Source organism: Anabrus simplex, chromosome 1, assembly GCF_040414725.1.
Source record: "Anabrus simplex isolate iqAnaSimp1 chromosome 1, ASM4041472v1, whole genome shotgun sequence".
In the NCBI taxonomy this organism is placed as follows: Eukaryota; Metazoa; Arthropoda; class Insecta; order Orthoptera; family Tettigoniidae; genus Anabrus; species Anabrus simplex.
The window spans coordinates 160640199-160661236 of NC_090265.1; positions in this window are offsets into that span (position 1 = coordinate 160640199).

Sequence of the window (21038 nt, forward strand, 5' to 3'; positions counted from 1 at the left end):
CACAGCCCTTAAGATAGTTGTCCATGGTTTCCCGTTTTCACATCAGACAAATATGTCTTAATCAAGGCCACGGACGCTTCCTTCCTACTAATAGCCCTTTCCTACCCCATCGTCGACAAAAGATCGGTACGACGTGAAGCAAATTGTAAGAAACAGAACAAAATACAGTAGGCCTAGACCTGAACACCCTTCTTTGCTGGTGGTGACTAGTTCTTTACCTTCTTAGGTTAACTCTCCGGAGGTACTCTTTGAACATGCCCATACCACTGTAATGACCAATATTGTCCTTGACATTCCTCTTCTCCACAATAAATTCATTTCACAACTTTCGGAGCTGAAGAATATTCAGAATTCGTCTGGATACACTGTAATTACGCCAACGGCCGTAGCCGTGTTGAAACACCGGATCCCGTGAGATCTCCAAAGTTAAGCAACATTGGGCGTGGTCAGGAGTTGGATGGGTTGCCACGCGCTGTTGGTGGGGGGTAAGGGAATGGAGGAGCGGAAAGGAACTGGCCACCCTACCGCACGTAAACTCTGGCTCAGGAACACCTCTGCGGAGGTTCGGACCTGCCTTCGGGCAGAATAACCCTTACCTACCTGTAATTACGACACACTGCACCAGATCGCTTCTCCTGTCGTCTGTTCGTTGCAGTAACGTTCTTTATAATTTAACATGTTCGAAGATACAACGCTGCCGGCCCACGATTCTGTATCCCTTCAATCACAACATTGTAAATGGAATGAAATACTAAGCGAAGGAGACAATACGCCCAATGCAAGACAGTAGATCTATTGCAAGACAGTAGATGTTCAACATGTCCCCCTCCTACTTCGATGTACATTCACAACGGCGTAGTAGTGACCTTTGCCTACTTGTACTTCCGTTTAAAACAATAATCACCACCACCACCACCACCACCACCACCACCACCACTCTCACACACATTTTGAATTGGCCCAGTTTTACTGGTGGATAATCCAGCCAAGGAGCAAGGTAAATGAAATGCCGTAAGGCCTCCGGGGAGACCTGTTGCAGGTCTTTTGTTTTGACACCCGTAGGCGACCTGCGCGTCCTGATGAGGATGAAATGGTGATGAAGACGGCGCATACACCAGTACCCGTACCAACGGAATTAACCAATTATGGTTAAAATTACCGAACCTGCCGAGAATCGAACCCGAGACCCCTATCACCAAAGACCAGCACGCTAACCATTTAGTCATGGAGCCGGACACGCGTATGGTAAAACCACGATTTTCAATATTCGTTCATAAATGTAAAACGAATTTAATGATACAAAGTATTAGAGCAATCCAGTTTAATAATCAACAAAATATTAAGCAATTAAATACGTATTTAGTTAAAAAGAAGTATTGGAATTTTTATTTTAAAACATGATACGAGTTACGTTTTAAAGAGATATTATACCACTGAAGGTTTAAACATTTAGTTAGAGGAAAAAGTGGATTATCACGTAGGTTAAAGGTGTATGTATCCAAACCCTTGTTTTAATCGCAAATTCGCCTCCCTCCCTATGTTTCCTGCATCCCCTAAAGAAATTTATTTGATGTGTGCATATTATTCAGAATTTTATATCAGTATTCATAACCCTTATGACATTATGGTTTGAGGAAAGGAGGACGGACCAGAGAGGAGGGTACGGTGTTCTGTATGTCGGTGTTGGATCACATGAAGTAAGGGTAACTTACAGGTGCTATGGTTCCAGAGAGCGTTATCTCGCCCGCAGATTCATTTGCATGTTAAAATTGCGACATAAGCATAACGAAAAAGGAATAGTGGGCAGAAAGAGCGAGAGAACAGTATCTCCAGCCATGATACATGGAGACCAGCCAGGAGGAGGGGTAATGACGCATACACGGTCAAGCACAACCCAATTGCAGGGGATTTGTCAACAGGAACAGCAGCCGTTGTTCTAAACTTTGGCTAGTAAACTTTTGACGAGCTTAATGATGCGTTTACACCGAAGGAAGGATAGGGAAGGGAAAGAGAAAGGGAAGACCACAACGCTGTAGAGCAAACGGTCATAAAAAATAGTTGACACATTGATAGAGTGAACCAGAGCGAAACTTATTTTTACATAGGAAAATGTTGTTTTCCTGTCTTTAGAGCCATCATTTATTGTAATGGATTGTGATGTAACGTATAATGAAATAGAAGTGTGTACAGAGTTTTATGGAGCGACAAATCAAAGATGATGAAGCGTGCTACAATTTTGACTTTTAGTAACTGGCCATTCTTTTGTGACACCAATGTCATATTTGGCGGTGTGCCAGTTAGGGTTTACAGGTTATTTTGTACGTGAGCAGTGCATACACGATTTAATTTCTCATACATACGTTAATAAGGTAGTTAGGTACCAAATAGTTATAGTGAGCAAATTATATTCCTAAGGAATGTGTTTTACGACCATAATCATGAACAAAAATGGCTATTTCATTCAATAACAACCAAAGCAGTTCTGAATATGAACTGACCGTTAAGATCGCATTTTGGGACATGTATGACAAGTAATGGCTAGTCGTTGTAGAGCTTTTATTCTATGATGTGTATACATATACATTTTTCATTAAACGAAGCATATTAAAAAATAAACCAATTTTGAAAATAACATTTTAGGAGGCATATCTGCAGCTGCCAGCTTTGTGTCCTTTGGAATACTCCGCTCTTCTATTAATGCAACCCTTCCAACATCGTTTGTAGTTATGGGGGAAGCCTTGGAACGCAATTTTTGGGATTCCGCATATTCTGTTTGCGATTTCAGTTTGATCTTTTGAGTTGTGAAAGGTGATTGTCCCTACAGAGTGCCAAGGTTAAATCAGGTACACAAGGTGGATAGAAAAGCACGAACAGTTGCCTTCATATTTGCCAAACAATCATGAATCCACAGTGGTGAGTGAATTGAAGCTTTATCGATTTTAACTCATATGTCTTATCACTTTGAACGGTTCACCTCTTCACCTTCTGGAAGCAATGTATGGTTTACAACACTATTGATGACAGAAAATGACGTTCGAACCGACTTTCTGCTCTTGCTTCAGTCTTAGTGATGGTTTTTTACGCACCACTGTGTGGCTCTGTAAACATTTTCTCCAGTTAGAGCAAATGTTCACACGCTGCTCAATAACTGCAACAGATAATCTACACACTCGTAAACTGATAGTACCTGGGTATAACTAATTGTTTCAGAACTGCACGTCAAATGGCTTGTTACTTAGGAATGGTATCACTATACAGCAACGCTTACTGGGAATAGCTCATACTTCGTATTTGCAGGCATTTTCAAAGTTACATTATTGTATGAACCAGCTTCGTTGACTGTCGGATCTTGTAGCATTCAGTCTGCAAGCCTCTATTGTGCCTCCACAACTCTCTATTTGCAATTATTGCCTCTGTGGCCATCATTTAGTACTGCACTTATCCTCTTTAAATAATAAAATACTGAGTCTAAACATCGTCACCTTGGTCACCTTTTACTTCTCTTACCCTTCATAGCCAAGTTCATTATTCTCTTAAGTAACCTTTCTCCTCTCTTCGCCACACTTGACACCACCACTGAAGCCGCTGTTTTACAGTTCTATGTTGGTACCAGTAGTCATTCCTGCTACGTCCGGCTCCTTGGCTGAATGGTTAGCGTAATCGCCTTAGGTTCATAGGGCGCCGGATTCGATTCTCGTCCGGGTCGAAGATTTTAACCTTAAATGGTAAACTCCACTGGCTCGGAGAGTGGGTATTTGTACTGTTCCCTACATCCCTGCAACTCACAATCCACACACAACACTATCCTCCACCACAATAACACGCAGTTTTCAATACACGGCAGATGCCGCCCACTCTCGTCGGAGGGTCTGCCTTACGAGGGCTGCACCAGGCTAGAAATAGCCTCAAAAAAGTATTACTATTTTATTCTCACTACCTTCATGGCTGTTATTTCCAACTTCTTTATAAGATATCCTGAGTCCACCCAGCTTTCATTCCCGTATAGTGAAGTCAGTATGAGAACAGAAAGTTGTATAGAAATCACTTCCTTCTTACAAAATACCACCGAGCTCATAGCTGCAGTCGCTTAACCCCACTGTCGGCGGCCCTGAAAATGGTTTTCCGTGGTTTCCATTTTTCACACCAGGCAAATGCTGGGGCTGTACCTTAATTAAGGCCACGGCCGATTCCTTCCAACTCCTAATCCTTCCCTGACCCATTGTCGCCATAAGACCTATCTGTGTCGGTGCGGCGTAAAGCAACTAGCAAAAAAAAAAAAAAACCACCTTATTTGGGTTTTATTGCGAGGGCTCTTGCAGAGCATGGTGCATAAGAATTCAAATGAAACGGAGGAAGAGCTTGTCGTTACTTATGCTTGGATACTTTAAATATGTATGATAGGTAACGGCTAGTCATTGCAGAGCTTGTATTCTAGCTATGCAATGCAGTTTTTGTCCCCTTTTACTGGTATTTTCGAAAATAAGAGAAATCAACAATTTCCCTAGTTGGATAAAGCATCATTTATAGGGTGCTTTCAAATAATTCATTGTTACTAATTTGCGTAGATACGAAATTAGTTTCCAAATGCCAAGCAGTGTAGAGTGTCACAATCATGAACAAAAATCGTGATTTCATGAAATAACAACCAAAGCAGTTTTTGAATATGAACCGACTGTTAATCGCGCGTCAACACAGGCCAGTGAATGAATTACGGAATCAACTGTGTAGTTCGTTGCACAGTAAAATACAAACATTTGCGTCAGGGAAATTTGGTAAGGAATGTTTTAGGCCTATATGCTTTCAAGAATTTGACAGCAAATCTAGAAAGTGTTGTTGACACTATCCGATCAAATACGAAGGCTGTTTTGTTTTCAAACTCCGATGGGATGTAAGAAAAAGACGCATTGACATAACAAAATGATTTTATCACTAAAAGTTTAGTTGTTACACATTTATTTTCCACATAATCGTCAAAATGATTTAGGTATTTGTCGTATCGTGACACCAGCTTTCCGGTGCCCTCTTCAAAGAAGTCTACAGCCAGTGAGGTAATAGACGTCTGGAGAGCCTCCTGTTCCAGTAAGTCCACCAAAAAGACAACTTCATGAGCCCAATAAACGGTAACCATTGTCTTCCTGTTTCTCAGTGTCAGTTTAAACTTTCCTTGACTTGTTTGGAGAGGAAGGATGCATCCACTGCTTCGACTGTGGATACACTCATACAGGACACAAGTTTCGTCAGGAACGATACTTTAGAAACTCTTCCGCATCACTATGGTAACGTGTGAGAAAATTTACGGCTGATGTCATTCGTTGAGTTTTGTGATCGTCAGTCAACATTGATGGGACTTAACGTGAACAAAGCTTTCGGTATCCAAGTGTTGAGTCACAATAGTGTACAGAGCGAAATGTCTGGGATTGTTGTAGAAAGTTCACTGATCGTAAACCTCCATTTGTGGCGGACAAACGAAGCACTTCAGGAGGTTGTCCAGACACACATTACCTAACTGGTGGCAGACTTCTTTACAGAGGGCATCGGAAAGCTGTTGTCACGATACAACAAACGTCTAAATTGTTTCGACGATTATATGGAAAAGTAAGTATGAAAGTACTAAACTGTTAGTGATAAAATCATTTTTCTATGTCAATGTGTCTCTTTCTTATAGCCCATCGGAGGTTGAAAAAAAAAACCCGTTCTCGTACATTATCTATGATTGTAGTAGCTGTGATAAAATATTGTGACAATGAAAACCGAGTGCAAGGGGGGCGGGGTGGCAATTATGCAAGCGAGAGACAATAATTGCGGTGTACCGGCAAAAATGTGGACGGGGTAGGCAGCTAACATTGATTAGGCTTGCGATAAGGATATTCCTAGAAGAATCTGGAGGCTGATTAATAATGAAAAGGTACCCAGAAAATTTGGAAGTGGGAATTACTAGAATATTCTGGGGTCCTCTATATGAGCGTAACTGTGGGAGCGCGCAGTAAGAGGGTCTGTCTTGAATGCGTCAGTCGTGAGGGAAAGTTACGAGACGTTCGCGAGTACGTAACGAGTAGTCACGAGGGAGCCCGTTAGACAGTTATGCGGAGTTCAACGAGCTATGATCTCATCTGTAACGACAATGTGCTGTGGAGACCGTGTTGAGGAAGCAGTTCGATGCGTTGGTGTGCAGTATAATCACCCAAAGGAATATGTGTAAGTATTGTTACGATCGTAAGTGAAAACCATATCGGGTGGAAAATTCAAACGCGAGTGAATTTGTCAGTAACATTAGTAGTTAAGTAAATTTAGTGATTAGTAATATACGTTACCTATCTCTGGAGAAATTTTAAGGACCCTAATAAAGCGCCCACAATGTGAACTAATTTTATGACCGCATACTTGCCAAAAGGATCAAGTTGAAAAAATTGAATTTTCCATCAATACTTTTTTCTGTACATCACTATGAACCCCACAAACCATAGATAACTTCCTGACAGTTAACATTCCTTTCTTCTGTCTAACAGTTGTGCTCCAATTTTCACATATTATACTTTGCGTAGCAAATTTCTTTTTAATCATCACACGAAAACAATATCTGTACATCGATATGTTACATGTAAACCCTATGTTGGCTCTACAAAGAACATTAACCCTCCAGAACACGCGTGGCGTAGTGTTACGACAGTACACGCGCGCGGTGAAAAGGACCGCAATTTACATTTCGCAGTATTATGATGGTAGCATTTCCATTTATTATTATTATTATTATTATTAATGTTATATTATATTATATTATTGTTATTGTTATTATTATTATTATTTTTTATTTTTGTTTCTTCATGTATTTTCTTGGAAGTAAGGTACATAGCCATTTGTTTATAATCATTTACATATAATTAATCACCAATGAAACACTAACGTCACAAACGTTATCGCATCTGTAGTTAAAGTCATATATTTTCTCTTTTACTAAAGATAGCATTAATATAGACGGTGTAACTGCATAAAACGCACAAAACTAGATACTAAAAGTAGATATGTACAGGAAAGCTTAGGTGAATGTGTCCTGGTCCATTCAGTTTCTCCAGTTACAAAACACAAATATCCAGTATATTGTATAAAATACTCTCCGTTTATACATTTTATAGTCACTTCAAATCTTTTTCGTAGCAGTGACAGTTTCTTGTTTCATACTAATTATAAGTCATCATCATTTTCTTCTCTTCCCAAATTGCAATCTTTACAAGTGAAGACAAATATAAAGTGTGAACATGTTGCGCAAGTAGTCTTCGTTTAGTCTTAGTTTTCCAGTTCTTGGTCCTGTCACTAAAGTTACATCTTCCAGGGTAATAATTTCCGTGCTTCTACGGGAGATGCAATATCTTTCCGGCCAAAGATGTGTGTTACGATGTTGTGTCTCCTCACTCGGCCTCGATAAGCGCTGCAGTGTATGTTCGAATTGGATTGCAAGTCTCTTGCAATATACTGAGGTAAAATAGGATGGAGTTTCAGTCTGACACTGTTATCCTCAGTTCCATCTTCTTCAGTATCAGCCGAAACTTAGGTGTCCGTGCCGTGTTCAGTATCTTCTTTGTCATTGTTGACATTGTCTTCCTCCTCTTCTGAAGAGAAGATTTCACTCTCATCTTCGTTGTCTTCGTGAAAAAATATCTTTCTGGAAGCACATTGGTCTCTCTGTAATACTTTATCCCGTATATATTCCTCTCCAACACTATCGGGCAAGTTATTTATCCTCTTCACTTCTTCTGAATCCATTTCAGGGTAGTATAAGTGAGCTAAAGTCACTGAAAGTTTAAAGTGCACAACCCAGCTGACCGTCACAACGGAGCACACTACTACACGCACGTGGTAGAAAGCACCGCACAGTAACTAAATTATCCCCAGAGCCGGCAGACAGCGAACTGAAGGTTAGTTATAATAGATCGGAAGGGAGAGACCCGAACTAAGATAAGGTGGAAGGTGAAACTGTTGAGATAACTACTCACTGGACAGAAAAAGAAGGGAAAAAAATCTGCGGTCGAAAAGCCGCTGGGCATGTACTGGAGGGCTGATAGTGATATGCTCTAAGATACCGTGTGCACGTATTCTAATCTGACACCATTTAGACCACCTGCATGTCAGTTTCGAAGTTCTCACTCCATGTGAGATTTGTGCTGGACAAAGCAGAGGCGGGACAAACTTTTCTCCGGGTACTCCGATTTTTCCTGCCATCTTTCAGTCCAGTAACCCTCTCCAATATAATTTCATTTCATCCAGAGGAGTGCGACAGGCTTCGGCAGCCGCCACGATTCCTATCCTCGCCGATAGATGGGGGCTTCATTCATTCCATTCCTGACCCGATCGAAGTACTAGAAACAGGCTGTTGATTTTCATTTATTTTTATTTTTCATTTAATACTGCGTAAATTCGCAAGTACAGTTGTGGGAACATTAATGAACAACATGGTACATTGCGGGCGGAGCTTGTGGGTAAATGCTAATATAATATAGTATTACATAATATAATATAAATCTACTCATAGTAAAGCAATATTCTAGTCAGTCAATCTACTACTGAAACATGGTGAAATCTAGGCAATGATTGTTTTCTTAATAATTGAGACGTCTGTAACGAAGTATAAATTAGGGAGAGAGAGACGAATGACATAATTTTTGGTTTGGTACGCAGAGTAAGTTCACGTTTATTACGGAACGACATACTCAGTATTCAATTAGAATTACCAAATTGTTTCCCTTATCTTCTTGAGGGTAGCCGACGAGCTGTTATTGAATGTAGTGAGGCTATATGTTGGGCAGAGTTCAAAGGTCTGTGGTATACAGATACAAATTACCACTGCAGTGTTATCTCCCCTTTAACTAGCGTTTCCATGCAAGAGCGCTTTGTTCAAAAGTCCTTGGGGACCACAACTTCTCACAGCTTTGTAATGGGCATTTTGCAACGGAAATATGTAATGCCGTGCCACTTGTTAACATACGTATTTTGTGAAATGTATTAATACCAGAAAATATTCCCCGAGTAGGGAACTCTCTTCAGAACCAAAAGGAAACAATGAAATTTAGATTAAATGCTAAAATTGTTTCTCGTCATCCCCAACGCTCTAAGAAGGAATTTCGTTCTTACAGTGCCTTTGTTTAGCTCATCAGTCAACAGGATGATTTTGCACAACCCACCACCCGTCTCTATTGTGTATTATCTTCTTCAAGTGAATATGTCCATAAAATCAGAATATGTACGGTCGAACCTTAGAGTAACAAAATAACGGGTTAACATTAGGGCTTATAACTCTGGAACCTAAGGTCCGATCTGAATGTTTGGGGTAAAATTTGATTGTAAATGTGGGACAAGACAAAATGTGACACTCAGTGGGTTTCAAATATGAGGAGTGGGGAAAGTTTGACGATTGTGAAGGTTAACATTTGCTTTACGGTTATTAACTCTGACATCAAAATGCATACGAAGATATTTAATATGTGTATAGATAAGAAAATATGACGCCTCACATTCGCATAAACATGGTACGAGTCCTCAAATAATAACATGGCAACGGGGAAGCCCAAATTTTGAGGTTGGATTTTCTTTAAAAAATCTTGTGTTCGACCGTTTACCTAATACTTCTGACCCTCTCATATGGGACTCCGTTAGAACGATCTCTCTGACCCGCATGGATTGAAAATTTAGAATTTGTTCATTTTCTGTATATCAACTTCTGAACGTAAATTCTGCACCTGACCTATCTGTGTCGGTGCGACGTAAAGCCCATAGCAAAAAGAAAAAAAAATTCTGCACCATCAGGTGTGTATCATTGAATAGTGTATATTACGCCCAACAGAACTGTTAGCAAATCACTCAAGATGGAATTTTTGCCAGACATGTTAAATATAGCTACATTTCCCAGCCCAGCTTTTTTCCTCCTTTGAAAAAAAAGCATGTTTTCGTGAAATTTAGCATCATTAGATACCAGACAACACCAAAATCACTTTTCAAATTTTTATTTCTGTTATGAGATATTTTTGTGGTTCCATATACATTTCCATTTATTTCGGAACAACCTCCTGTATTTACAGGCTGCCACTAAGTACAAGGTAAAATATATCAAATTTTCTGTACAGACCTATTAATTGAAGAAAACTCTAAATTAGACGGAACAGTATAATTAGTGCGGCATTTCAGAGGTGTAGCTGTATGGGTGTTCTAAATATATATTATTACAAGGACAACTAATGTACTGTTTATTTTGACTATATCACTACAAAAGGTCACGCAATAAAGTACAATACAAATAGAAAAACAAGTTTGGCTCAACCCTGCACTAATAATAAATCGTTGGTTACTTTATTCGGCCATTTTTTACTTTTTTCACTTCTTCTCAACCCCCCACAGTATTTCCTTTTCTAGGAAGTAATTCATATGTGTAGCAGAATTTGTTCTTGATCTACATTCACGCAAGTGTCTATTTTAAACACCAGGCCTGTATTCTACTGTAGAATCGTTGAGTTGGCGTTGCCATGGTTACGGCCTGCCATTTCTTTATCTGATTCCTAGAGAGGGGAGAGTGTCATGCCAATATCCCCATAACTTTTACTTTTAGGGCCCTTAGGGCCTTTTTGTGTATATTTCTTCCTGTCGTGAGGTTTAAAGTGAACTTTGTCTCGTCCTTGTATGACAAATTCGATATTTCGCCTATATTAGCCTATGTACAGTAAATGTGGCAAAGGGCCTGAAACTGGGGAATGTAGAGGGCTGTTAAAATTTCATGTAGCCACGGTTACCCGCTTTCTATTATTTTTATGTTTCACCCCCTTTTCACCCACGCCCAGATGAGTATCTTATCCCTAAGGTATTCTTTTCCAGATAGTAAGTCATGCGCACCAAGTTTGGTTGATAACTATGCTGAAACATACACACGTACAATCATAACCTCGGTCATTTTGGACCTTTTCACCCCTTCACACCACTCATGCCGATGGGGGCTGAACTTCGACTTAAACGACATGTGGTGTTTCAATGTTCATTGGAGAGATGCCGAAAACTATGGATTCGACACTGTGTCGATTATTTTCGTATGCCACCCCCTCCGCACCACCACACCTAGTGGTGGCTTGTCCCCACAGTGCATTCTTTTTCACAGAGTAATTCATATGTGTAGCAGAATCTCTTCTTGGCCTAGCCTATATTCACGCACATCCCTATTTCGAACACCAGGCCTGTATTCTTCTGTAGAATCGTTGAGTTGGCGTTGCCATGGTTATGGCTTGCCATTTCTTTATCCGATTCCTAGTGTGGGGATAGTGTGGCGACAATATCTCACTGACGGTTGGTTTTAGGGCTTTAACACATACGCGTAGTTTTCCGGCCCGTAGAGCCTTACCGAGTTTTGTTATTCGCGTCGTGAGGCTTAAAATGAGCTTTGTCTCGTCCTTGTACGACAAATTCGATATTTCACCTATATTAACCTATGTGAATGTGCCAAAGTTCCTAAATCTATGGAATTGAGAAGGCTGTTGGAATTAAAATCGACTTTCATCCTATTAGGTCATGTTAGCCGCAGGGTCCTAAAAGGTAAGTATACAAAATTTGGTTCAGATTGGAGGAACGGTATGGATTTGTATAAAGAACAGACATACGGATAGTCGGGTAGACATTCTGCTTTATATACATGAATGTATATTGTATTACCTCTGCGATAAGAAATTATTACAATTTATAATCTTATCAATGTAAGAATTTGAATCTATATTTGTTATAATGTGAACGATTCCTGATTTTGAGATTAGTGTATTTCTTGTTGAACGCTGAAAAATATTTCTAGTGCTATGTATTCTGAGCACATCACAAAAGAGCATCCTGCGATAACACAACATCTCGAATTCCCCCACTCTCTTTTTTTTCTGCGTCTGCAAATGTCCATGTCTCACTTCCATGCTGTATATTCCAGACAAAAGTCCCGACGAAATATTTTCGGAGGTACACGTCCATGCTATTAGATGTAAAGAAGTGCCGTTTCTTGTTAAATATTGACTTACCTGGTGAAAGCGATTTACAACATCCGTTCTCGACCTACCGTTCGATGTGACTTCAATCTTCAGGAAGGCGGTAGACTGTGCACACTGCGCCCCCGATCCATTTCTGCTGACCACCATAGTTTTAGTTGTTTTTATTTATTTTAGTGTTGTAGGGAATTCTTCCATCTGCATCAGAGTCACTTCAAGTTGTTCCTTATCATATGTTAACACTGTGATATCATCACCAAATCGTAACATATCTACATTTTCTCCTTGTTGGTCGAAGCTTACCTCTGACTTCAACCAGTGGCCTCTGAATTTACCCGATGAACAGAACAGTTAACAGTGAGATACCCTGTCGTACTCCCTGCTTGATGCTAGCTTTTTCTTGGTGTTCTCCACACCTCGCCGCCGCTACCTCTTTCCTGTAAAGGCCGAATACCACCTTGCTGTCCTTGTACTCAGACACTTCCCTCAGCATTCTTAATCGCACTCGCCAGTCAATCTTGTCGATCGCTGTTTTGTAGATTAACAAACGTAATGAACGTATCCTTTCCTTAGCTATATTTTCTAAAAATCAGTCGTATTCCGAGGATCGCTCCCCGGGTGAGCATACCTTATCTGAATTCAAATTGGTCGTTGGTGAAAACTGCCTCTATCCTTCCCGAAATCCTACTTAGAATGATAGAGGTTAGGATCTTGGAGCTATGCATTACCATGCTGATGTTCCTGTGGTGCTCACAATGTTTAGCGGATGTTTTCTTCAGAAACGTCACTATGGAGCGCTTTTTGAAAGCAGTGGGAAGTTCCCCAATTTTATAAAAATCCTGGACCAGAAGTAAAAGCTTATCGAGCATCTGTTGTCCTGCAGCCTTAATTAGTTCAGATGAGATAGCATTGACTTCAACAGTTTTCCCGTATTTGAGCTGGTTGACTGCTACTTTGAATTCATCATTCAGGGTAAAGCCCCCCATGTCATCCGAATCAACTTCATCTATGTTTTCCACCGAGCTCGATAGCTGCAGTCGTTTAAGTGCGGCCAGTATCCAGTATTGGGGAGATAGTAGGTTCGAACCCCACTGTCGGCAGCCCTGAAAATGGTTTTCCGTGGTTTCCCATTTTCACACCAGGCAAATGCTGGGGCTGTACCTTAATTAAGGCCACGGCTGCTTCCTTCCCACTCCTAGCCCTTTCCTGTCCCATCGTCGCCGTAAGACCTATCTGTGTCGGTGCGACGTAAAACAACTAGCAAAAACAAATCTATGTTTTCCAAGTCCAAATCTTCAGTCTTCCCATCATACAGCTTTTAAGGATATCGTTTCCACCTCTCCTTATATATTTCTGGTTATGCAATAACGCTCCATCTTCACACTCAACTCCGTTGCCTTTTATTCGACGGTTCCCAAAGAAACATTTTATTGATTTGTAGGCACATTCCAGTTTCCGAGCCTTAACGACCCTATCCACTTCTTTACACTGGTCTACTACATATTGTTATTTAATTTCTCTAACTTTTCTACTTACCTCCTGTACCGTCCTCGTCGTTCTTCGGTGTTATGTGATTTAAGCTTGTCTTTCTGTTTTCTCCCGTATGTTTTCTATGATTCACTTTCTTACTTCGTGCTCTCTTTCTTCCGACTACACCAATAATACTTAAGTTTCCCCAAATTCCACATTTCTTTCACATTCAAATTACTACTATTTGTACCGAACAAGTGGCTACACTGAGTCACGTAGCTATCAGCTTGCATTTGGGAGATAGTGAGTTCGAACCCCCATTGTCGGCAGCCTTTTATACCACGCTGTGCAATAGTTAAGGCCACGGTCGCTTCCCACTCCTAGCCCTTTCGTATCCGATCGTCGCTACAAGACCTGTCTGTGTCGGTGTGAAGTAAAGCAAATTTTACATAAAAGAAATAAAAGTCGCAGCCTTGTTTGTATGTCTGAGGTCACATTCACCTATAGCTATGTGGCCAGTATCCAGTAATCGGGAGATAGTGGCAAATGCCGGGGCTGTACCTTAATTAAGGCCACGGCCGCTTTTTTCCACTTCCTAGGCCTTTCCTATCCCATCGTCGCCATAAGACCTATCTGTGTCGGTGCGACGTAAAACAAATACAAAAAAATGATCACTGCCTACGTCAGGTCCTGGGTAGCTTCTACGGTTCTTTACCTGGTTCCAGAAGTTTTGCCTGACTATAATGAAGTCGATTTGGTATCTCCTTTTGTCTTCACTCGATGACCAGGTGTACCTTCAGCGAGGAAGTCGACAGAACCATGAACTGCACACTACAATCACGTGTTGAGTGCATAATTTTACTAGCCGGTCACCTCTTTCGTTTCTCTCTCCAAGGCTGTAAGGGATCACAATCCTACTACCCTCTCCCAGTGAAGCATTCCAATGTCCCAAAATAATTAAATTCTCTTCTCATTTAACCCTACTTATGGTAGAATTATACTTCTTCAACCTTTTCATTCTCGTGAGCAGATGTTGGCATTTACACTGCACGATCACAGTCTTGTTAGGTCTAGTGTCCAACTTGACAAGCATGATCCTTCCACTTATTTGCAGATAACTATCTACCCTGTGTCCAGGTTATTTGTTAATTATCACTCCTCCTCTTCCCTCGCCTGGTCTTCATTTCATGCATCTGGTGTGTATCACCCGATAGCCTTCTCCATCGGGCCAACTCATCTGGCTCACACCAATAGTCATTTTGGATATTTCTATCATGAGTTTCTCGGAGGAGTGTTCGAAAGTTCCAAGTTGATATTATTTTTGTGCTGTTTCTCACGCTATTCTGTGTATTTGAAGCGCAGTCAGTCCCCACCCAGAAATCCGATTGGGGAATTGTTTACCTCCAGAATTTTCTTAGAAAAGCACACTTCATGTTGTAATTAATCAGAGCAAGCCACTGATTCTTGGGATACCTTAGGAACATGAATGCGTTGGTTTCCCCTCGCTTTCTGTGTCCTATGCCATTGACAGCATGAAGTGGTTCTCACGCCTTTAGGGGCAATACACTACCATAAACCTCTACCCATGCATTCTCCTTCCGAAACGATGTTGACCCTTGAAGAAGGGGGCAATTCACCGGTGGTCGCTCGGTCTGCGACCTCAGTCGAATACCACCAAAATATATTATTTCAAAATCACTAACTAATTATTCCTATGCAAAATTAGCAGACGAGTTGTCGAACGTTAAGCATTACAATTATGTAAGTGGCGAGCATTAAACAGATAACAGTTTATACCTGGCTGAATCATCAGCCATGTTATTGGAGGTAAAGCACTATACGTATCTTGTATGCATTTCTTAAGCAGAACATTATCTCTATGATGAATCAGCGGCCATGTTTTAGTTTGCAATAAATTACTATTAAGCAATAACACATTTGTCACGCTTTCAAAAGATTGTAAAGACCTTTGTAGAGGGTGTCTGGAAATAAGTTACGGAAATTGGAAGAGGACATAGTGTTCTGAAACAAAAATTGATTTCCAGCGAGTTGTTTCCCTCCTAGTGAAAGCTCACTGGAAAATCGACAAACACCTGTAAGTAAAGTCGTGAGCAACTTCTGTGTCAGCCTATGCAGCGTGTACCCAGCCAAGCTGTCTTGTTTGTTAACCTTGGGCGGTGCGCTACACTGACGTGTCACTCGCTCACATGCAAACTTGGCTAGTAATAGCGGCGTATCATAGAGCAGCATCTGATCATCATGCCCAGATAACGTAGCGTATTTATTCTGATTATCGTGAACTATGATATTCTGAACCGACTGGCGTACAAAACTGAAATCTTTCTTCTTCTTCCTCTCCTTCTACCGCTTGTCCCACCCCTGTGGGGTACCGGTACACAAAACTAGCAGTAAAATTCCTCCTGGTTTCGGGTGAGCACAGTGCATTTGCTCCATGGAGCATATATGCATGTCAAAGCGCACCACACTACAAAATAATTACTGAAATGACATATCCACGTAACATAACTTATGTAATAACAGTAAACTTTGCAAGCAGGTCCTATGGTATTGGCAGGTATTAAAGGCTAAGTTTTGAACTGAGTATCCTAGCATAAAGGCTAATAAATTAGGTCCAAAATAGATCCGTGCGTAATTATTGTCTTTTGATAGGAGTTAATCTGAAATGTACACCACTATTAATGCCAAACATCTTCTTTACGTTATTTAGGTTTCCTGACGTAACAGCAATAGTCCTTAGGCTAGTGGTAATTGATTTGTGTTAATTGTTTTTGTATCGTATATACCGCGAACATTAACTTAATATTTTTAATTTCATTTTTGCAGTGTGTTTCACGCAGCACACGATACAAACGCGAAAACTTACAAGAATTGATGCTTTAAATTTCTCTTTCCCGATGCCTCGCTTGTCCGCTCCCCTCCCCTATATGTGTTGAGCCACGCGACCAAATTCATAAAAAATCATTTATTGAATATATTCGTACAAATAATCAAACATCTTCAAAATAGCACCCTCTTGCGTCGAGACACTTCTGGAGGCGGTGTTTCCATGCCTGGAAGGTATCCTGGAAGGCCTTTTCCGGAATGTCCTTTAGAGCCAATGTAACATGCGCCTGGATTCTTTCAATCGTGTCCCAATGTTTTCCTTTCATGACTCCTTTTAACCGAGGAAACAAGAAAAGTCAGCGGGAGCCAGGTCAGGACTGTAGGGAGGCTGGGGAATCAATTGGGGTGTTGGTCCTGGCCAGGAAGTCGTTGACAATGAATGCGCTGTGACTCGGCGCGTTGTCGTGATGAACTTTCCACGTGTCCTTGATGTCACTTCGGCAGCGCGAGACCCTCCTTTTCAGTCACAATGCGGAAAACGGTTCTTTTTGCCATGTTTAGAGTTTGTGCTACCAATTGAAGGCTCAGCCGTCTGTCAGAGTTCAAACAATCGCGCACACGCGTCACATTTTCGTCGACTCATGAGGTTGATGGCCGTCCACTGCGAGGTTCGTCGGTGATCTCCTCTCAGCCCTCCATTAACGACTTGTGCCATCGGAAAACTTGTGATTTGGACAAGCAATCAGTCCCAAAGGCCTGCTGAAGTAATGGAAACGTTTCGGTGACGGACTTCCCAAGTTTAACGCAAAATTTGATAGCGTACCATTGCTCTACAGAAGTGCTGCATTATATGAACTCAAAACGGGCTTGACGGAAACGCACGTCCTGACTCTCGCTGCCGAATGAGACAAAGAGCGTTTGAAGATAACACCCCTTTCCACCTAGCCCAGCAGGTTAGAACGCGCTGCGGTGTACAGTTGCGTCAGAAAACAATGGTCGCATTACTTATGGAACGCACGTTGTACTATTGTATTGCTTGTCAAGTGCACAGCACATGTAAACAGTTGTTACCGTGGGATCCTTAGTCACGCACTCATGTCTGTACTCCGTTCGCTAGTAGAGATTCTGAACATTTCTGCGTATTCCATGCTTTTTCCTTGGGAATTTCGAAAGCTAACATTAATACTCTTTACCGTCAACGTTATGTTGCGATTCGCTACGTAGCAGAACATAAGAGATATGAACGAGTTGCCCCTGGCGATTAATGAAACAATTTAGGAAAAAAAGGATAACAGGTCCCGTCTTATATTATTGGGTTTATTATGCACATAAGTTTTCCATAACTATTTTTCAGACATCCTTTATACACCACATCCTACTTCTGTAACATAAATACCGAGCTCGATAGCTGCAGTCGCTTAAGTGCGGCCAGTATCCAGTATTCGGGAGATAGTAGGTTCGAACCCCACTGTCGGCAGCCCTGAAAAGGGTTTTCCGTGGTTTCCCATTTTCACACCAGGAAAATGCTGGGGCTGTACCTTAATTACGGCCAGGGCCGCTTCCTTCCCACTCCTAGCCCTTTCCTATCCCGTCGTCGCCGTAAGACCTATCTGTGTCGGTGCGACGTAAAGCAACTAGCAAAGAAAAAAGTAACATAACAGACATGAAAGTAGCAAGAATGATTGTTGGTACAAACAGGTGGGAACAATGGCAGGAGGGTACTCCGAATGAGGAGATAAAGGCTAATTTAGGAATGAACTCGATGGCTGATGCTGTACGCATAAACCGGCTTCGGTGGTGGGATCATGTGAGGCGAATGGAGGAGGATAGGTTACCTAAGAGAATAATGGACTCTGTTATGGAGGGTAAGAAAAGTAGAGGGAGACCAAGACGACGATGGTTAGACTCGGTTTCTAACGATTTAAAGATAAGAGGTATAGAACTAAATGAGGCCACAACACTAGTTGCAAATCGAGGATTGTGGCGACGTTTAGTAAATTCTCAGAGGCTTGCAGACTGAACGCTGAAAGGCATAACAGTATCTTTACATATACACACTCCTCAATCGTGGAAAAGGAGAAAGTATCTAGCTGTTGTGATAAAACCTACGTTTCCCATGCAAGTATAAACAAACATCTTTGGTTCACATAGCATATACCAGGTGTATGCATAAGTTTTTTTTTCGGTTTTGTGGTAAAGGAAACACGTAATTGACAAGGGAAATTTACTTTTTGTTCATTCAAAATATTAGCCATCGGCTTCTACACATTTTGCCCATCTTTCAGGTAAGTTATGAATACCATGCCAGAAAAACTGCTTGTCTTTTGCGGCAAACCATTTGTCGAGCCAATTTCCAACTTCCTCGAAATTGATGAAGTGCTGCTCTGCGAGCGTGTGCACCATCGATGTGAAGAGGTGATAGTCAGATGGCGCCAGGTCGGGGCAGTACGGCGGGTGCGGAATGATGTCCCATCCAAGCGATTTCAAGGTGTCTTTCACTAGTTTTGCTGTGCGAGACGGCACATTGTCGTGTAACAAAATCACTTTGCCATTTCCTCTAGCCCATTCCAGTTGTCTTTCGATCAATGCGTGATTTAAATTAATAATTTGTTGGCGATAGCGTTGTGCATTAAGGGTTTCGCCGGGCTTCAAGAGTTCATTATACACAATACCGCTCTGGTCACACCAATGACTTTCACATTAAAATCGCCACGTTTAAATCGTCCAAACCATGTCTCACATGTTCTAATCGATGGAGTGTTTTCACATTTGTTTCTACCAGCAAACGATGACTTTCCACAGCCTTTTCCTCTTGATTAAATAAGAAAAGCAATGCGTGCCGCAAATGTTCATTTTCAGGCAAAGACGTCGACATGATCACTGAACGATACAATACAGTCGCTAGTGTTTGGCGGACTCAACTTAATGTCAGACGAACAAACTGACGTATGTGTCAAATTCATACGCTGCGTACTGTTCGCTGGCGCCATCTCTTAGTGAAACCGGAAGAGACTTGTACAAACACCTGGTAAATAGCACACACTATCACTCAAAAATCTTCACAATAATTATACAGTATAAAAGACAACCAAAATCGTTACTACAAAATCACTAACCATTTAGATACGCAGTAAACAAATAAAGGGAACTATAAAAAAGCACTGCATCTTGTATTACGTGAAACAAATACGCCACCATTATAATATATGCGGTATTTTGTTTAAATGAAACTAATACGTGACCTGTTAAAGAAGAAAAAATAGAACGCATACGTTTTTTGTACCTCAAGGGGTTAAAGGAATAAGGACGACGGTTAACTCTGGTAATGTCAGTTTGATGGGGTTAAGTGTGAAAATGAGAGGAGGAAACAGAAAAGCAATTTCATTAACCGCTTGCTTCTAAGGTTTGATTACGATACTGTCTGATTATGTTTCCTCATACCGAAATTGCTTAGAGAAAGTGAAAGTATTTCGCAAGCTATGTTCCGTCTCTCAGTCGGTTGAGATTTTAAATCGGCTAACACGCACGCAGGTATTTATCATGTCACAAAGAGAGTTCGTTTGTTCGTGTTAAAGTGCCGAGCTAATTCATTATTTAGAATCATCCCTCGGGAGGAAAGAGGTTACAGTACTCTAAATCGTCGAGGATGAGAGCAGAATAATTAAAGCTCCTGAAATGCTAAATGCTAAGGAACTCGTGTGTCTTCTGCAAGAAGAAATACGTTACCGCGTTAGGCACTGACCGCATTCAAAACTCCGGCTGCTGCACACATATCAGAACTGCTACCGCAGTGGTTGTGTAGTAGGGTGTCCGACTAATGGATCGTGGGTTGAAAGAGTTTCCTTGAAGACCATTCAATAATCTTCACCCTCTGTCACATGTATGCACATTTACTGATTCGCAAGTGATCCTTAACCTCTAGACTTACTACAACAGATGTTCAATCGTCCGTCACTCTTTCTAATTGTAAATGTGAAAGGAGTCCGCCGCTGTGGTGTAGGCCTAGTGGTTAGTGTGATTAGCTGCCACCCCAGGAGGCCCGGGTTCGATTCCCGGCTATGCCACGAAATTTGAAAAGTAGTACGAGGGCTGGAAGGGGGTCCACTCAGCCTCGAAAGGTCAACGGTGGGGATGGGTTCGATTCCCACCTCAGCCATCCTCGAAGTGGATTTCCGTGGTTTCCCTCTTCTCCTCCAGGCATGTGCCGGGATGGTACCTAACTTAAAGCCACGATCGCTTCCTTCCCTATTCCTTGTCTACCCCTTCCAATCTTCCCACCCCCCACCAAGGCCACCGTTCAGCATAGCAGGTGAGGCCAAATGGGCAAGGTACTGTTCATTTTCCCCAGTTGTATTCCCCGACCCATTGTTTCACGCTCCAGGATACTGCCCTTGAGGCGGTAGAGGTGGGATCCCTCGCCGAGTCCAAGGAAGAAACCAACCCTGGAGGGTAATCAGATTAAGAAAGAATAAATATGAAATGAATGCGATTTCAAGTAAATGTTTGCAGTTTTTATTTGGTTACTGTAGCCCAAAGTCTAAACCTTAATTCGTATTTGGCTAAGAACCAGACAAAGCGAGTTGACTGAGCTATCCGGGCTGCGTGACTGTTGGCTCCCGTCCGGGACATGGTAGATTTGAACACCATTGTCGGCAGCCCTGAATATGGTTTTCCATATTTTCACATTTTGCATCTGCCAAATGTACCTTTAAGTCCACAGTCACTTCCTTC